Here is a 16,351-nt window from a genome sequence, read left to right as displayed (position 1 = left end):
GTTACGTCATCTATGATTAAAGTTACACTATTCTTGATTAAAGTTACCTCATATATGATTAAAGTTATACTATTTTTTATTAAAGTTACGCAATTTCTGATTAAAGTTACACAATTTTATGATTAAAGTTACACTATTCTTGATTAAAGTTACATTATTTTTTATTAAAGTTACGATATTTCTAATTAAAGTTACACAATTTTATGATTAAAGTTATGCCATCTATGATTAAAGTTACCCCATATATGATTAAAGTTGCGCCATTTCTTATTAACGTTACGCTATTTCTTATTAAAGTTATACCATATCTACTTAAAGTTACACAATTTTATGATTAAAGTTACACCATATCAACTTAAAATTACACAATTTTATGATTAAAGTTCCACCATCTATGATTAAAGTTACACTATTCTTGATTAAAATTACACCATATATGATTAAAAAAAAAAAAAAAAAAAAAAAAAAAGTTACACCATATATGATTAAAATTACACTATTTTTTTATTAAAATTACACAATTTCTAATTAAATTTACACCATATCTATTTAAAGTTACACTATTTTCTAATTAAAGTTACACCGTATATGATTAAAATTACACTATTTTTGATTAAAGTTACACCATATATGATTAAAATTGAACCATATATACATTAGTACGAACTATTTTACACCACCACCAATGACCACCATTAGCAACTCTTATTTACGAAGCTTGTCGTCTTAGTTGCACCTGCCCTCTCCCCTGACCACCATTAACAACTCTTATTTACGAAGCTAGTGCCAGATGTATGAAAAACGAGCCTAGTAGATGCTGCGGAGACTTCGATCCCGCATACCACAGCAACCATGAACCACCAGTGCAAACTTCAAGCTAGGAAATCAAACAAACGTAAACTTATATAGGTGGGTAAAGTGGTATGTACCGAAACATGTTACACGAGTAGCAGTTAACCATATGAGATATGACATAAGAATCAGATGAGAGCATTATTGATTAGTGACACTAGAACTTTGATTAAATAAAATTTTATGTACTGTATGTTTATGACAAACGCAAAATAACATCCAGATGGAAACTAGCAGACAATAGGAAATTTTCTCCCTTTCTATTTTCCAAAACCCAATTACTCAAGTCTATTTCATATTAGTGGGATGGTACTTGACCCGTTTATGATTAAGACGGATATATACATCTTATAAAACAACATTTTAATATCAGCAAACTAGATTAAGAGGTGACATTGAAATATACAAGTATAATAGTTGGAAAAGGCAACAAAAATCATGAACAACTAAATCCTGAGAAACCCATAATTTTATTGCATTAGTTCATAATTAGTAATCCACCCAACTTAATTACTTTAAGTTGAATTTTTCTTTGGGAAATGTCATCAAACAAGTTGTAAGCATAATTCAGACGCAAAATTTAGCCGAAAATTTACTCCATCAAACAAGTTGTAAGCACAATAACAACATTAAATAAAATCAAGAATCAATTGCATAGCTACCTCTTGAACTGATTAGACGCCTTTTTTTATTTGCTTAGAAACTTAATTTTGCAGCTATAAAATCTCAAATTAGACACAAATCGAATATTTAAGATGAAATCACATCAGCGAGATAATCGAACCAGCCCGAAAAATCAAACTATTGACGTGTATTTATAATAAGATCTAAACTGAGAAACAACAACTCATACTAACAAAGATCTAGATACAAAACCCAACAACTAAATAAATCAATAGCAACAAATAAAGAATTGGAGGGAAATTACAAAAGCCATTGGAGATGATAAAACGGAGTGGCATGCTCCGGCAATTTTGCAGATGGCGACGGGTTGCGATGGTTTGGAGATGCAAGAGGATAAAGATGTTGGAGTTTGAAGTTGTGGGGAAGGTGACAGGAGATGAGAAAGAGAACCGGTGTGAAGAGGCGGTGGCTGCCGGCATCTAGAATGTTTGGTGGGTATGAGAGAGAGTTGAGGGTGATTGAATATGTGACGATGAGAGTGAATAAGGAATGAGAATAAGATTGGAAAATGAACAGAAATATGGGCATTGGGAAATGAATAGAAGATTGGAAATTGGGAAATATTAATGCAATTGGGTGGGTTGATGTGTTTTTTGATTTTAATCTCAGCCACTCATTAGGATTCATCTAAGGGCTTAGATGAGGACTAATGGACTCATCTAAACTAAGTGGACTTAGTTGAACCTAATTCTATATATATATATATATATATATATATATATATATATATATATATATATATATATATATATATATATATATATATATATATATCTATATAGAGGTGGGATCCGGTGAGAACAAACACTCGGTGAGAACGATTGACTCGGTGAGAACGCACATATTTACACCTTAATTAATTATTAACTAAACTCAGGTGTTGTACAATGTACATCAAATTCACTCAACAGGACACTATCACCCTTTTCCATTTATTAAACACGACATACCAACCCCACATTATAAACAACACACTACCCCAAACCACAATCTCATTCATCTCAACCTGCCACCAGTACCAGAATCCAGCGACCACCACTCATCGCCGACACTGAGCTCCGGCACAGACTGTCGTTGTCAAGATGCTGGCGGAAGGAGCACCACCGTCGTCTGACTTCTTCGTTATTCCGCATCCAAATCGCCTACAATGACTGAGCTGGAAGCCTGGAATGAGACTGGTTGGGGTTTGAGGTGTGATCTGGAACGTGTGCCTATTCACAATCAGCCTATTTCTAACTTCCCTCACCTGAATTCGCGCATCAACCACTGCCACGACCTCTACAAACATCTCAACCCACAACCACCACCACCCCTATGTCAACGACGGCGTGAACTCCATGAGATCTGAAAATAAATTGAACACCGGCAAAGCACGTGTGACAATGGTCCTCGTCAATCTTTCACCGACGATATCCTCGGCCAACGCAATAACACTTTACCGGCATCAACACCGTCGGAGCTAAACAGAATTGATGTATCCGGTTTGTTAATTGATGTATCTCAAACCAATTTTGATGTACCTAATAATCAATTTTGTGTATCTACTTTAGATACATTAAAACAGTGGCTAGATACATCAAATTTTAGAGTGGATACATCAAATTATAGAGCAGATACATTGAAAGTTTGGATCGAAAATGGCTTGATATCATCTCCGACGATGTTAACGCAGTAACACAATTCCATCAATCACCATTAACGGCGGCTCGAGCGGAGGTTATTGATAGTTTGGTGGCACCGTAATGTGAGAGACGACCGGAGCTCCGGTGATGTCAATGAATTAGAGTAGAATATTGAGGGCGCTAAATCAGGGATGATGTGTCACCAACGGGGATAGAGGAGAAAGTGTGCGCGCGCGTGACTGGTCGACATCACCGGCGTATTATGGGAGCCTGCCGGTGGTTTCTTCGCTAGAGGTGCACCGGTGGTGCGCTGATGTGATAACGAGAATAGAGTAACAGAAATGCACGGTAGGTGCGGCGACGGTGCCGGTCTCTCCCTTTGCATCTTGTCAACAGACGAAGTTCGGTGTTGGCGTGAGTGTGGTGGTCGCCGGATTCTGGTGATCGCCGGATTCTGGTGGTGGTAAATTGGGATAAAGGGGATTTGTGTTTGGGCCTTTGGATAGTCTTGTAATATTGGGGTTGGCAGTGTCGTGATAACAATGGGCTGATTGATAGTGTCGTGTATTTACTGTAACAATTAATAATGGCTTGGATACTTCGTTCTCACCGGATCCTAAATCTATATATATATATATATATATATATATATATATATATATATATATATATATATATATATAGAAGATTCTAGTAAGGCCCTCATATCATATGAGTCCCTAAGTTTTTATAAGGGCCTTTGGATGGAAGGGATGGAGGGATGAGATTACATCTCATTGAAGGGTTATAAATCTCTCTCCCTAATCCTTGTATAACTCCTTCTAATCTTGTATAACTCCTTCTTCATTCTAATCTCCTTACTCACTCACCCACTCATCATCCATTTCATTCATTCACTTCTTCAATCATTCACCCCCTCTCTCCTGATTCATTCTCTCCCAACAAAAAAAAACCCAAAAAATAAAAACAAAAACCAAACAAAAACCACATTTCAGCCGAACCACCGAACCACCCCACAACCACCGTTCCCTCCACCACTCGCCTGCCGGTCTCCTCTCCACTCCTACCGCCGCCGTCCCTTCCTCACTCACCAACGCCACTCACCAACACCACCGCACCACTGCCACACACCACCACCGCCATATCCCGCCTCCCTCCTTTTCTCATTTTTTTATTTGTTGTTCAAAGTCTCGCACACCCGACAACCCCACGGCCACCCGTACCACCTTTCTCCCTCCAGATCCCGCACCTCCTTTCCTCATTGGTCGATCTCGCCTCCTCTGAACCGCACGCACCAACACTCACCGCCATCATTTTCGTTTTTGAATTTTTATTTCAGATTTCGTTTGCTTTTTTCGTTGTTGTCGTCGTTGGTGTTGTCGTTGTCGTTGGTGTTGTCGTTGGTGTTGATGTCGTTGGTGTTGTCGTTGCTTTGTTTTTTTGTTTTTTTTTTGTTTTTGTTTGCTTTTTTTGTTTTTGTTTATTTTGTTTTTTGTTTGTTTTGTTTTTTGGTTTTTGTTTATGTTGAGGAGTGTTTTTGTTTTTGTTTGTTTAGGAGATTGTCGGTTTTGTTTTTGTTTAGGAGATTTTTGGTTCTTTTTTTGTTTTTTGTTTGTTTTCTTTTTTATATTTTTTTTTTTTTGGAGTGTTACATAATTTTTTTGTTTTTAGATATTGTTACATTTTTATTATTGTTATTTGGTTTTTATTATTCGTATTTGGAATTGGGTGTTTGGTTATATGTTATTTTTCAAGTTTTTTTTTAAGTTTCATATTATGGGCTAAAGTTATACAGTAATCAAAATAGAGTTATACTGTTAATGTCTAAAGTTATACATTGTATAAATTGAAGTTACACAAATTTTGGACTAAAGTTATACATCTTGTCTATTAAAGTTATACACTGCGTGCATTAAAGTTATACGCACGATATATAAATTTGTCAAATTTAAATATTTAAATGTTTAGATCTGACGTTTTTTATTTCAATTATTGTTATTGTATTGTATTTCATTGTTATTTGGTTTTTTTAGTTATTTGGTTTTTTTCTTAGACGAGGTTTTTTTGTTAGATTGGCGGGTTTTTTATTTTAGATCTAGTATTGGCGAGATTTACGGGTTTTTCTACTTTATAGTTTTTGTTTACAATTTACATTTGTGTTTTTTTTTGTTGAATTTTCAGATCTATATGTGAATACAACAAAAGTTATACATTGTATAAATTGAAGTTACACAAATTTTGGACTAAAGTTCTACATCTTGTCTATTAAGTTATACACTGCGTGCATTAAAGTTATACATCTTGTCTATTAAAGTTATACACTGCGTGCATTAAAGTTATACTTCTTTTCTTTTTTTAAAGTTATACACACGATATACATCTTGTTTATTTTTTCAGATTTGTTGATTTTTCTTTTTTAGATCTAGATGGTTTTTATTTTTTATATCTATTTGGTTTTTATTTTTTCAGTTTTGTTGGTTTTTTATTTTTGGACTAAAGTTATACAATTTTTGGACTAAAGTTATACAATTTTGGACTAAAGTTATACAATTTTGAACTAAAGCTATACATTTGGACAAAAGTTATAAGTTTGTTGGATTAAAGTTGGATTTTGGACTAAAGTTACAGGTTTTTGGACTAAAGTTATACATTTGATGGACTAAAGTTATACAAATAAGGACTAGAGTTATACAAAAATTGACTAAAGTTATACAAATATGGACTAAAGTTATACAAATATGGACTAAAGTCATACAAAAAGAACTTATATAAATTCCAATTAATTCATCGAAAATGGACTAAAGTTATACAAAAATGGACTAAAGTTATACAAAAATGGGCTAAAGTTATTTAAATAAGGAGTAAAGTTATACAAAAATGGGCTAAGGTTATACAAAAATTGACTAAAGATATACAAAAATTGACTAAAGTCATTGAAATTATACACACTTCTACTGAAGTTATACATTCGTTGAGTAGAAGTTATTCATATCGTTACTAGAGTTATACATTCATTGAGTAGAAGTTCAACACATTTCTAATGTATTTGTATATCTTTGGTCCATTTTTGTATAACTTTAGTCCATTTTTGTGTAACTTTAGTCCTTATTTGTATAACTTTAGTCCATATTCGTATAACTTTAGTCAATTTTTTTATAACTTTAGTTCTTATTTGTATAACTTCAGTCCATATTTGTATAACTTTAGGCAATTTTTGTATAACTTTAGTCTATTTTTGTATAACTTTAGTCCATAACAGTATAACTTTAGGCAATTTTTGTATAACTTTAGTCCATTTTTGTATAACTTTAGTCCATAAAAGTAACTTTTGCCCATAACTAAAAAATTTATAATAACTTTAAAAAAACGACATTTGTAAAAATAAAAAAAACAAGACGAATTTTACAGAAACGACATTTGTAAAAATAAAAAACAAGACGATATTTGAAATGTCAAAATATGCATTATAATAACTTTAATATGTCTAAGATTAATACTAACCAATAGAACAAAAAACAACTACAACCAAAAGTTATACAAAAGTTGTACCGTTAACACATTAAAGTTATACAATTTACGACTAAAGTTATACTCGTAAAACATTAAAGTTATACAATTTACAATTAAGGTTACACTTTTTATATTTTTTTTTGGGAGTGTTATTGTTTGTGTTATTTCAAATCTGAGTTTTTTTTATAAAAAAGCGAGAATTGAGAAAATAAGTAAAAAATAACGAATGAAAAATAAATAAATAAAATAAAAGATAACAAAAATAACGAATGGAAAAAAAACAACTCAAAACATAAAAACTAACACGAAAAAAAAAAAAAAAAAAAAAAAGTCGGCGGCGGTGGGGTTGGCGGCGACGGCGGCGGGTGGTGGGGTGGTGTCGGGTAGGGTGGTGGTGGGTGGTGGTGAATGAGGAAAAGATGAATAAATGATTTTTTTGAGTTTTTGATTTATTTGGATTTTTTGGGTTTTTTTATTTATTTGGATTTTTGGGTTTATTGAGGTTTTGAGAGAAGAGAAGAGTGAAATGTGTGAGATGAGAGAGAAATGGGTGAGTGGAAAACAAATATATAGTAAATTAGTGGTTAATTAGGGTGGATTAGTAATGTGTGTTAATTAGTCTTTATAATGACTTTGAGTGGGTTCATCTCATCCCTCCATCTCCCTCCATCCAATGGCTCTTAATAGAACTTATGGACTCAAATACATATGTTGGCTTTAGTTGATCTCTTCTCTCTCTCTCTCTCTCTCTCTCTCTCTCTCTCTCTCTCTCTCTCTCTCTCTCTCTCTATATATATATATATATATATATATATATATATATATATATATATATATATATATATATATATATATATATATATAGAAATAGGGTCCTGTGCGAACCTAAAGTTCGGTGCGAACTTACGAACTAAAAATATACCACTGGATCAACTAACTCACAAACTCTCCGACACACTCATTATCTCTCTCCTCCCTATTCCTGCAAACCTCCACTCCAACAGTTAACCTTCTTATTCCTACTGCTTATCCATCCTCATCGTCATGTCGTCGGAGCTCCGGCATCAAACTCGTCGGTGCGTCACCCCAACTCCACTAATCACCGGCGAATCACCCCTCCTATTTTCGTCTTTTTACTTCTTCTTTTCGTTCCATCTCCGTCGCCGGCCACCACCATCACAAATGAAGTCGGTTTCCGCCATAATCGATTCATCTAAACCGCAAATTGTCCGACAAGGTTATATGGAAAATAATTTTTTACAAATTATTCATCAGTTCTTTAAATCTATTATTTGAATTTTAATAAAATAGAAAAATCAGTAAATCCTAGATCTACAAAAAGGAACTAGTTTTAGAAAAAAATAATCACATTAATGACTTATTCGGAAAATTTCGAGTCGAGAAATGTTCTCGTTGGGTAAGTATGACTTAATCGGTGGTGGTAATGGTGCTGATAGTTTGCGGCAACGGCGTTGGTGTGGTGGTCATAGCGGCGAGACCGATGTAGTGGTGATTCATTTGTTTTGTGGGCCTCTGTGCAAGTAATGGGACTGGGGGCAAATGGTGGTGGATGGCAACGTGCAGTGGTTGTCGGGGAAGAGGACAGTGTGTTGGAGTTGGGGTTTTTTGGTGGTAGGGGACAGTGTGTCGGAGTTGGGATGGCCAGTTGGGGTCGTCGCTGGAGCTCTCACGATGTCAGGGTGGTGGTGGTCGGGTGAGGGACCGAGAGTGTGGCAGTGCTCGTGTGGATGATAGTGGATGTCACCAATCGAGTGGTGAGTAGTGGAGGCTCAAGCGGTCGCCGTTGGTTTCTGGATACACGTAATACTACCCCAGGTACACGAGTATCGTGCTATCGATACACAATTTGACTCGTGTATCTGGGTATACTAATTTGTGTACCTGACTTTACTAATTTGTGTATTTACTAGTCGACACACCTCTACTATTCCGATATTATAATTTCATGGCAACTGCCCCTGCTATGTAATGTCGGAATGTTCAATTCCAGGAGAATCATTTAGCTTGAAAAAATTGTACTACGGATTAACTCTAAACTTTCTAATGTGTCATACTCCCTCCATTCAACTCCACTTTACATGTTTGTTTTATCACGTTTGCCAACGCGAGTTTTTCGCGGTAAATATCTTTAGCTACGTATTTGCAAAAATTATAATAGTTAGATATTTTTAATGTACTCTTAAAGACGAATCAAATAAGATCCTACATGAATATATTTTAACTTATGTATCGAGAGAAAATTGAAGTTAAATGTACGCTTGTGAATAGTGTGGAAATGAGAAACCTGCAAAGTGGAGTTGAATGGAGGGAGTATACAATAAAAATGGTGATTTCTTTATCATCAAACATCAATGCTTTTATGTATCGTTATTTGTAACACTTTCTCGACAATCACGTCACTAACTTAACATTTGACGTCATTTTTAAATTGTATGGTACTCAATTCGAGAATAATACAATCACTCCATCTTCTATAATCATAGGCAAAGTATTTTACTATAATACGTTGGTAAAATAAAATAAAATAAAATTGATTGTGTTTTGGTTAATCGACATAATACGTTGGTAAAATAAAATAAAATAAAATTCATTGTGTTTTGGTTAATCGACATGATTAGCAAAAAAGTAGTAGGAGTATTAATTAATGACCTATAAAATAGGAATATAAATAAGACATGCCGTATTGAGCGTTTGTTGTGCAATCTCATCAACTCATTTTAAGATTCCGAACAACTACCTTGCTAGATAACACCCATTTAACAAGCTACATACACTCTTTTAACTTGCTAGATACATTTATTTACCTAGCTAGATACACTTATTTACCTTGCTAGATACACATCTCTAGCAAGCTAGATACACTTCTTTACCTTACTAGATACACATCTCTTGCTAGCTAGATATACATCATTATACGCGGTCCTTATTATTTATATTTATACTCATTAAATCGTACAATTTTTTAATTTTTGAAAGTACTTGTGGGAGGGAGTACTAAATATAATCGTAGTAATTTTTTTAGGACGTAAGCTTTGTTCTTGTTTTATCACCCATCATGAACAAGAAGGATCATATGCAAATTCTACTAGTACATTACTTGGTAAAATACAGTAAGATGAAACCGCGGCTTGCTTCGCTTTTGATATCACTCATCATACTTGCTATGTCGAAAAGCTCCTAAACCCAACTTCCACGACACTGGTTTCAAACCAACCAACATAAACTTTCTTGAGGGCATCCATATGCTTGCTTTGCTTTTGTTGTCAATTACATGGACTAAGAAAAAACATGCCAAATTAGAAATGAACTCACAACTTAATCCACGGAGCATCAATTTCGCGTTCTCATGACTGATAAATTACAATTATGTTTGCTACTAAACTTAAAGAAAATTAAAACATTATTGAAACCAAGTTCATCTGGGATTTCCAGTTTAGTTTTACATGTGTTGCAAAACAAAAACTCAAATGATATGAAACTACATTAGAAAGCTCTAAAAATACTACGTGTTCCTTAGTGAAATAGATCTCCACATATGACACCTACGGTATGAACTGCAACGTCTGGTGTAAGCCTGAGTTCAGTAGTTTACCTGGCCCGAAACCATGGGAAAACAAATTAGCATAAGTTTTGCAAACTAAGGTAATGAATGTCAGACATTTCGTTAATCAATCAAACTGAAAACGAGATGGGAGTAAGAAAATTAATCAAATTAAGAACTCCTCAAATCATGACAAGTCAAAATGTCGAGTACAGGCAAAGCGATAACATATATTATATACTAGCAGTCTAGCAAAGTAGGTGACTTCTTGGCGACAACAGTCTAGCAAAGTAGGTGACTTCTTGGCGACTTCAAGGGACAGACAAGAATAACAAACAACAAGGTGCAACATAACACAATGATGCAATTGGGTTAAACTTAATAGCCTTAGAAGTTAACAACATTTAACTCAAACCAAAATAAAGTGTAACCTTACCTTGTGAGAACATCTTGATCACTGCAGAAAACCAAATATCTGAAAAAGAGAGTTATTAGAGTCCTAAATATCTCTTTGAAAGCCATAGAACCATTTGAATATTCTTATAGTATATTCACATATAGAACTTCAGCAATCAATCTTGCTAATGAAACATAATTTCACGCAATAGTTCAGACAACGAGTAAGGAAAGACGCAAGTAAGAGGAGTCGTATTACACATTGACATGCATCCAACTTATTAAGATTCTGTAGCTAAAAGCTTCACTTAAGTGCTGCACAAGAAGTTGGTTATGTGGTAGCAATATATATACACCTTAGCCATAACATCCAACGGCTTGCAGACTTGCAGTAATCGAAAGTAAACTAACATGTCGAAGGCCAAACATACACTTCCTTAAACTACTAGATACATATCTTTAGCTAGCTAAATACACCCATATAACTTTATTTTGGAAATTGATTTAACCACAAAGTTAAGTTTAGTTTCCCGGTCTATACAAAATCTTGTTAGCTGTGGAAAGAGGGGAATGTCCATTCTCTTTTTTAGCCTTGAATAATTTAAACAACCGGCATGAAGAATTCAGCTGGATATATTTCTAGTTTAAAGTAGGAAAATGAAGGTTGGATTGAAATACGGGTGTCCAGTAGAAGATGTGATAACGGGTTTGGCAATTCAGTGCCGGGGATGGAAATCAGCGTACCTGAACCCGAAAAGGAGTAGTTTCCTAGGAAAGGCAGGGACTACATTGGAAGATACACTAGTACAACATAAGAGATGGAGTGAAGGAGATCTTCAAATAATGATAGGCCATTGTCCATTATGGTATGGGAGAAATAAAATAAGCTTTGCACTTCAATTGGGTTACTCACATTATTGCTTTTGGGCTGTTAACTCCTTACCAACCTTGTGTTATTCCACCATCCCTTCTCTATACTTGTTAAGGGGCATTCCCCTCTTTCCACAGCTATCAAGTATATGGTTTTACCCTTTTGCTTACATTATTATAGTCAAGTATACATACAGCCTATTCGAATTTCTAAGTTGTAAAGGCACAATCCCTCAATGGTGGAATGAACTAAGGATATGGCTAAAAAATATTTTGTATAGATCGGGAAACTAAACTTAACTTTGTGGTTGATCTTCATATATGAGACCTACGGTATGAACAAATGCCCGGTGCTGACCTGAAACCATGGGAAAATAAATTTGCATCAGTTTTGCAAATAAGGTAATGAATGTCGGAAACTAGGACATTTTGTTAATCAATCAAATCGAAAAATTTAGTAATAAAATTAATCAAATTGAGAACTCTTCAAATCATGGCCAGTCAAAATGTTAGAGTACAGGTAAAGCGAGAGCATATCCTATATACTAAGCACAGTAGCACTTTCTTCTTTTGACAAATCCTCCATACTGTCCAGAGAATCAAAACACCATGATCCCATAATACATATATACACACAAAAACAAACAAATAATACAATTAAAATCATCAAATTTCTTTAAACCTAAAGTATTACTACCCCATGTGTCAATCAAAACACCATGAACAAACCAGCAGCAACATCGCGTCCATATTCGAGCTCACACCCGTACACTAATCTAATCGGAACCTCCCCACAGTTCTCGGAATAGGGATCAAAAACAAGCTTGGTCGATGTGGTACATATCTTAATCAAATGCTCAACTAAGTCTACCGGTTTTGATGTGAGATAAAGAACCAATCTGGAAACAATCAAACACATCCAAATGTGTTTCCTACATTACGAATTATAATAGTAGGAGCTGATACTACCCGTCTAAAATAACCCCCCAAATTGGAGTGAAGGGCAAAGCAATAGAAAAGTTCCTTACCAAACTGATATCCTACAAAGTTCAGACTAGATTTCACCAGGTATCACGATAATAATCAGTGAAAACACTAAAGCACACCCACAAAGCACCATAGCTATAGAAAAAGGATAAGGAATATGATTAGGACGCTTCCCTCTGCCAAATCAGTCAATATGAAACAATGAGTCTGCTCTATTGGAAATCAACTGATAAAAGACCATGTAATGACAAGGATATATAAGCCGCTGACATTATACTTTTCAAGGTTAATAAGTTTTTAGACATGCAAGCAAGCAACAATCAGACAATCATAATGTGAACAGAACGTTTAGTGACAAAATTCTAGAATGTTTTCCTCGCATCGTCGGATAATTTAATTCATTTTGAAGGCAATCGTATTTACAAATTCTTACTGACAAAAAGAGGTCAAAACAGAATTAAAAAATTAGAGCAGGAAGGTTATTGATTAACTTTGAAGGAAAAAAATTAAATAAAAACTTATGCTCACAGTTGAGAACCGCCATTGGTGGAGCCATGATATTACTTGCGGATACACATGATATTACTACCGGATACGCAATTCGATTTGTGTATCTAGTAATAATACCATGTGTATCCGGGATACTATTTTGTGTATTCACTATCTAAAGATACCCTAAGACAACCTACCTTGCCACCACCACCACCACCACCACCACCACCACCAACAATACCACAACCACACCTACATCTATCACCACCACCACCATCCCTATAACCTTACAACCAGCCCTTTCTCGCCATCGCGGTAGGAATCAGAGGTGCGCCGACCACTAGATCCACCCATTCACGAAGTAATATTTAAAAAAATTAATTGCACCATCCATATACGAACACAAAAGTACGAATCATTGAATAAACAATTAGTTAGAGTTCTACATGAAATGGAAAAAGCATGAAACAAAAATGGAACGATTGTTAGAGTTCTACATGCTGATTATACAATTTCAGTAGCCTCCATCAACACATTGTTACATACTAAACCCAAGGATCAATTTTGGAGACTACAAATGAATAAATGACAACAATAACAGCAACAACGACAGCAACATAATGTAAGCCTAACACGATTGAATTAAAATCTTCATTCGACATTCTAAAATCTGAAAACGAATTGAAATCCTTTCTCCACATTTTAAAAATTAGACATCGGATACCATCAAAGAAGACACAACTGAACTAAAAAAACCGAACTGAACTAAAAAACCGAACTAAACTGAAATTTGCTAGATAAAACTGAACAAAAAACCCAAACTGAATTGAACATTGCAAGACGCAACGAAACTTAAACCGAACTGAATTGAAAATTTGCTAAACGCGACTGAACTAAATAACCGAACTGAACAGAAATTTGCTATACGGAATGGTACTAAAAAACCGGAACTGAACTGAATTTTGCTAAATGCAACTGAACTATTAAAACCGAACTTACCTGATCAGCACCAGCAACATTAGCGAAAGTGACATCAGTCTCGGTGACCTCCTGAAACGTAGACTTAGACTTACCAAAATCTAAAAAATGGTGACAATTCGTTAGAGTTCACTCCACAAATTGTATCTTCAACTATAACGCATAATAGTAGCTCTTGTTTTCTATCAAGATCGTGTTTTTAGCTAAAACCGACTGCAATAACATTTAAAAAATCTACAAAATGGTGATAATTCGTTAGAGCGGCCTCTCATGATAGGTAGTATACTCCTAAATACTACTCCGTAGCTGTTGAAGGCTTTGACATTATGCGCGAATAAGTCAATAACTAAACATTAAAGGCGAAACAGAACATAAATGAATATTAGCAATAAAACTAAAACACCCCCAGCACCAAAATAGCCTTATTACTACTTCAGATACACATGGTATTACTACCGTATACACAAATCAACCTGTGTATCCGGTAGTAATACCATGTGCACCTGGGCTAGTATTTAGTGTATCCACTGCCAAAACCTACAACACCACCTGGCCAATCATCCCCACGACCAGTACCTCACCCAAACGACCACTACAAGCACATTCACCGGCGAGTACCTGCGCAATTACTGCACCTCCCAATTACAACACCGAAACCGATAACCCAACAGAACATTATCAACATTGCTATAACCACACTGACCAACATCATCTTTTCACGGCCAGCAATACGATCAACCTCCATTTGACCACGCAATTATAACCACAAAACCATATTTCAAGGAGACCAGATCTAGTAAAAAAGAAATAAGAAGATTAAATCTGATTGATATGCACTTACCCGATGGTGTTTGACGAGATTAAGAGTGATGGTCGGAGGGATGCACCGGGAAACGGGAAATCGCGGTGGTGGGAGGAGAGGACGGGGAAGAGAAGAGAAGGGAGTGTGAGAAAAGCATCACGGAGGAGCAAGTGGGTGGTCGCCGGAGATACACAAGTCACATAGGAGACCGGCGACGTCGCCGGCGACATCTAGGCTCGGGATCGGCACCGACGGCAAATGAATCGCAGGGCTATAAACGACTAGAGAGTAAAGAAGGGAGAGAAGTGGCGCATAGCCGGAGTTAAAATGGTCGGAGGCGCCGTCGTGGATATTATTGGCAGCTACCGGCATCAATCTATATGGCGCGGCTGCCGGCGGTGGGGGTGGTCGATGATATGAGAGAGAGAGAAGGAAGTCATCTGGGAGTTCAGCTGGTTTTGTGCGATTAAGGGGGCTTTTAAGTAAGTTCGTACGGTTCGTACTGAACTTTAGTTCGTACGTGACCCAGACCTATATATATATATATATATATATATATATATATATATATATATATATATATATATATATATATATATAGAGAGAGAGAGAGAGAGAGAGAGAGAGAGAGGTGGGATCCGGTGAGTCCACCTAAATATTTGAGTCCATGAGTCCATAAAACAATATCACGCACCATACAAAACAATATCACGCACCATACAAAACAATATCACGAATTTTTTTTTTTCAAAATTATTTTTTTTCAAAATAAAAATTTTTTTTCAAAATTTTGTTTTTTTCGAAATTTTCTTTTTTCGAAATTTTTTTTTCGAAAATTTTTTTTAAGAATTTTTTTTTTCGTGTAAGTTGTGATATTGTTTAGTATAACGTGTGATATTGTTTAGCATAACTTGTGATATTGTATTACAAAACAATATCACGAATTTTTTTTTTCAAAATTTTTTTTTTCGAAATTTTTTTTTTTCGAAAATGTTTTTTAACACTTTTTTTTTCGTGAAAACTGTGATATTGTTTAGTATAACGTGTGATATTGTTTAGCATAACGTGTGATATTGTATTACAAAACAATATCACGATTTTTTTTTTCAATTTTTTTTTTTCAAAAAGTTTTTTTTTCCAGCTGTGATATTGTTTAGTATAACGTATGATACTGTAAACTGTGATATTATTTAATATAACGTGTGATATTATATCATTTTTGAGTCCGTGAGTCCATGATATAATATCACACGTTATATTAAATAATATCAGAGCTTACAGTATCACACGTTATACTAAACAATATCACAACTGGAAAAAAAAAATTGAAAACAAAAATCGTGATATTGTTTTGTAATACAATATCACACGTTTTTCAATTTTTTTTTTTCGATTTTTTTTTTTTTAGCTTTGATATTGTTTAGTATAACATGTGATATTGTATTACAAAACAATATCACGATTTTTTTTTTCGATTTTTTTTTTCAAATATTTTTTTTCGAAAAAGTTTTTTTTTTTTTTTTAAACCTGTGATATTGTTTAGTGTAACGTGTGATATTGTATTACAAAACAATATCACGATTTTTTTTTCAATAT

At 34.7% G+C, this 16,351-nt stretch overlaps 2 long non-coding RNA genes across 2 annotated transcripts; both read right to left on the bottom strand.

The window, feature by feature from the left end:
• Positions 1–485: 485 nt before the first annotated feature.
• On the bottom strand, positions 486–2,060 carry LOC141626819 (uncharacterized). The gene is made up of 2 exons (XR_012536408.1): positions 1,781–2,060; positions 486–877 (listed from the first exon to the last, which is right to left on the bottom strand). It is a non-coding gene; the product is annotated as an uncharacterized LOC141626819 (long non-coding RNA).
• A 7,920-nt stretch (positions 2,061–9,980) lies between these two features.
• Positions 9,981–11,108, bottom strand: LOC141633658 (uncharacterized). The gene is made up of 2 exons (XR_012538428.1): positions 10,662–11,108; positions 9,981–10,281 (listed from the first exon to the last, which is right to left on the bottom strand). It is a non-coding gene; the product is annotated as an uncharacterized LOC141633658 (long non-coding RNA).
• Positions 11,109–16,351: the final 5,243 nt, after the last annotated feature.

This window comes from Silene latifolia, chromosome Y, assembly GCF_048544455.1.
Source record: "Silene latifolia isolate original U9 population chromosome Y, ASM4854445v1, whole genome shotgun sequence".
Classification (NCBI taxonomy): domain Eukaryota; kingdom Viridiplantae; phylum Streptophyta; class Magnoliopsida; order Caryophyllales; family Caryophyllaceae; genus Silene; species Silene latifolia.
This window is presented reverse-complemented; position numbering and strand designations above follow the sequence as displayed.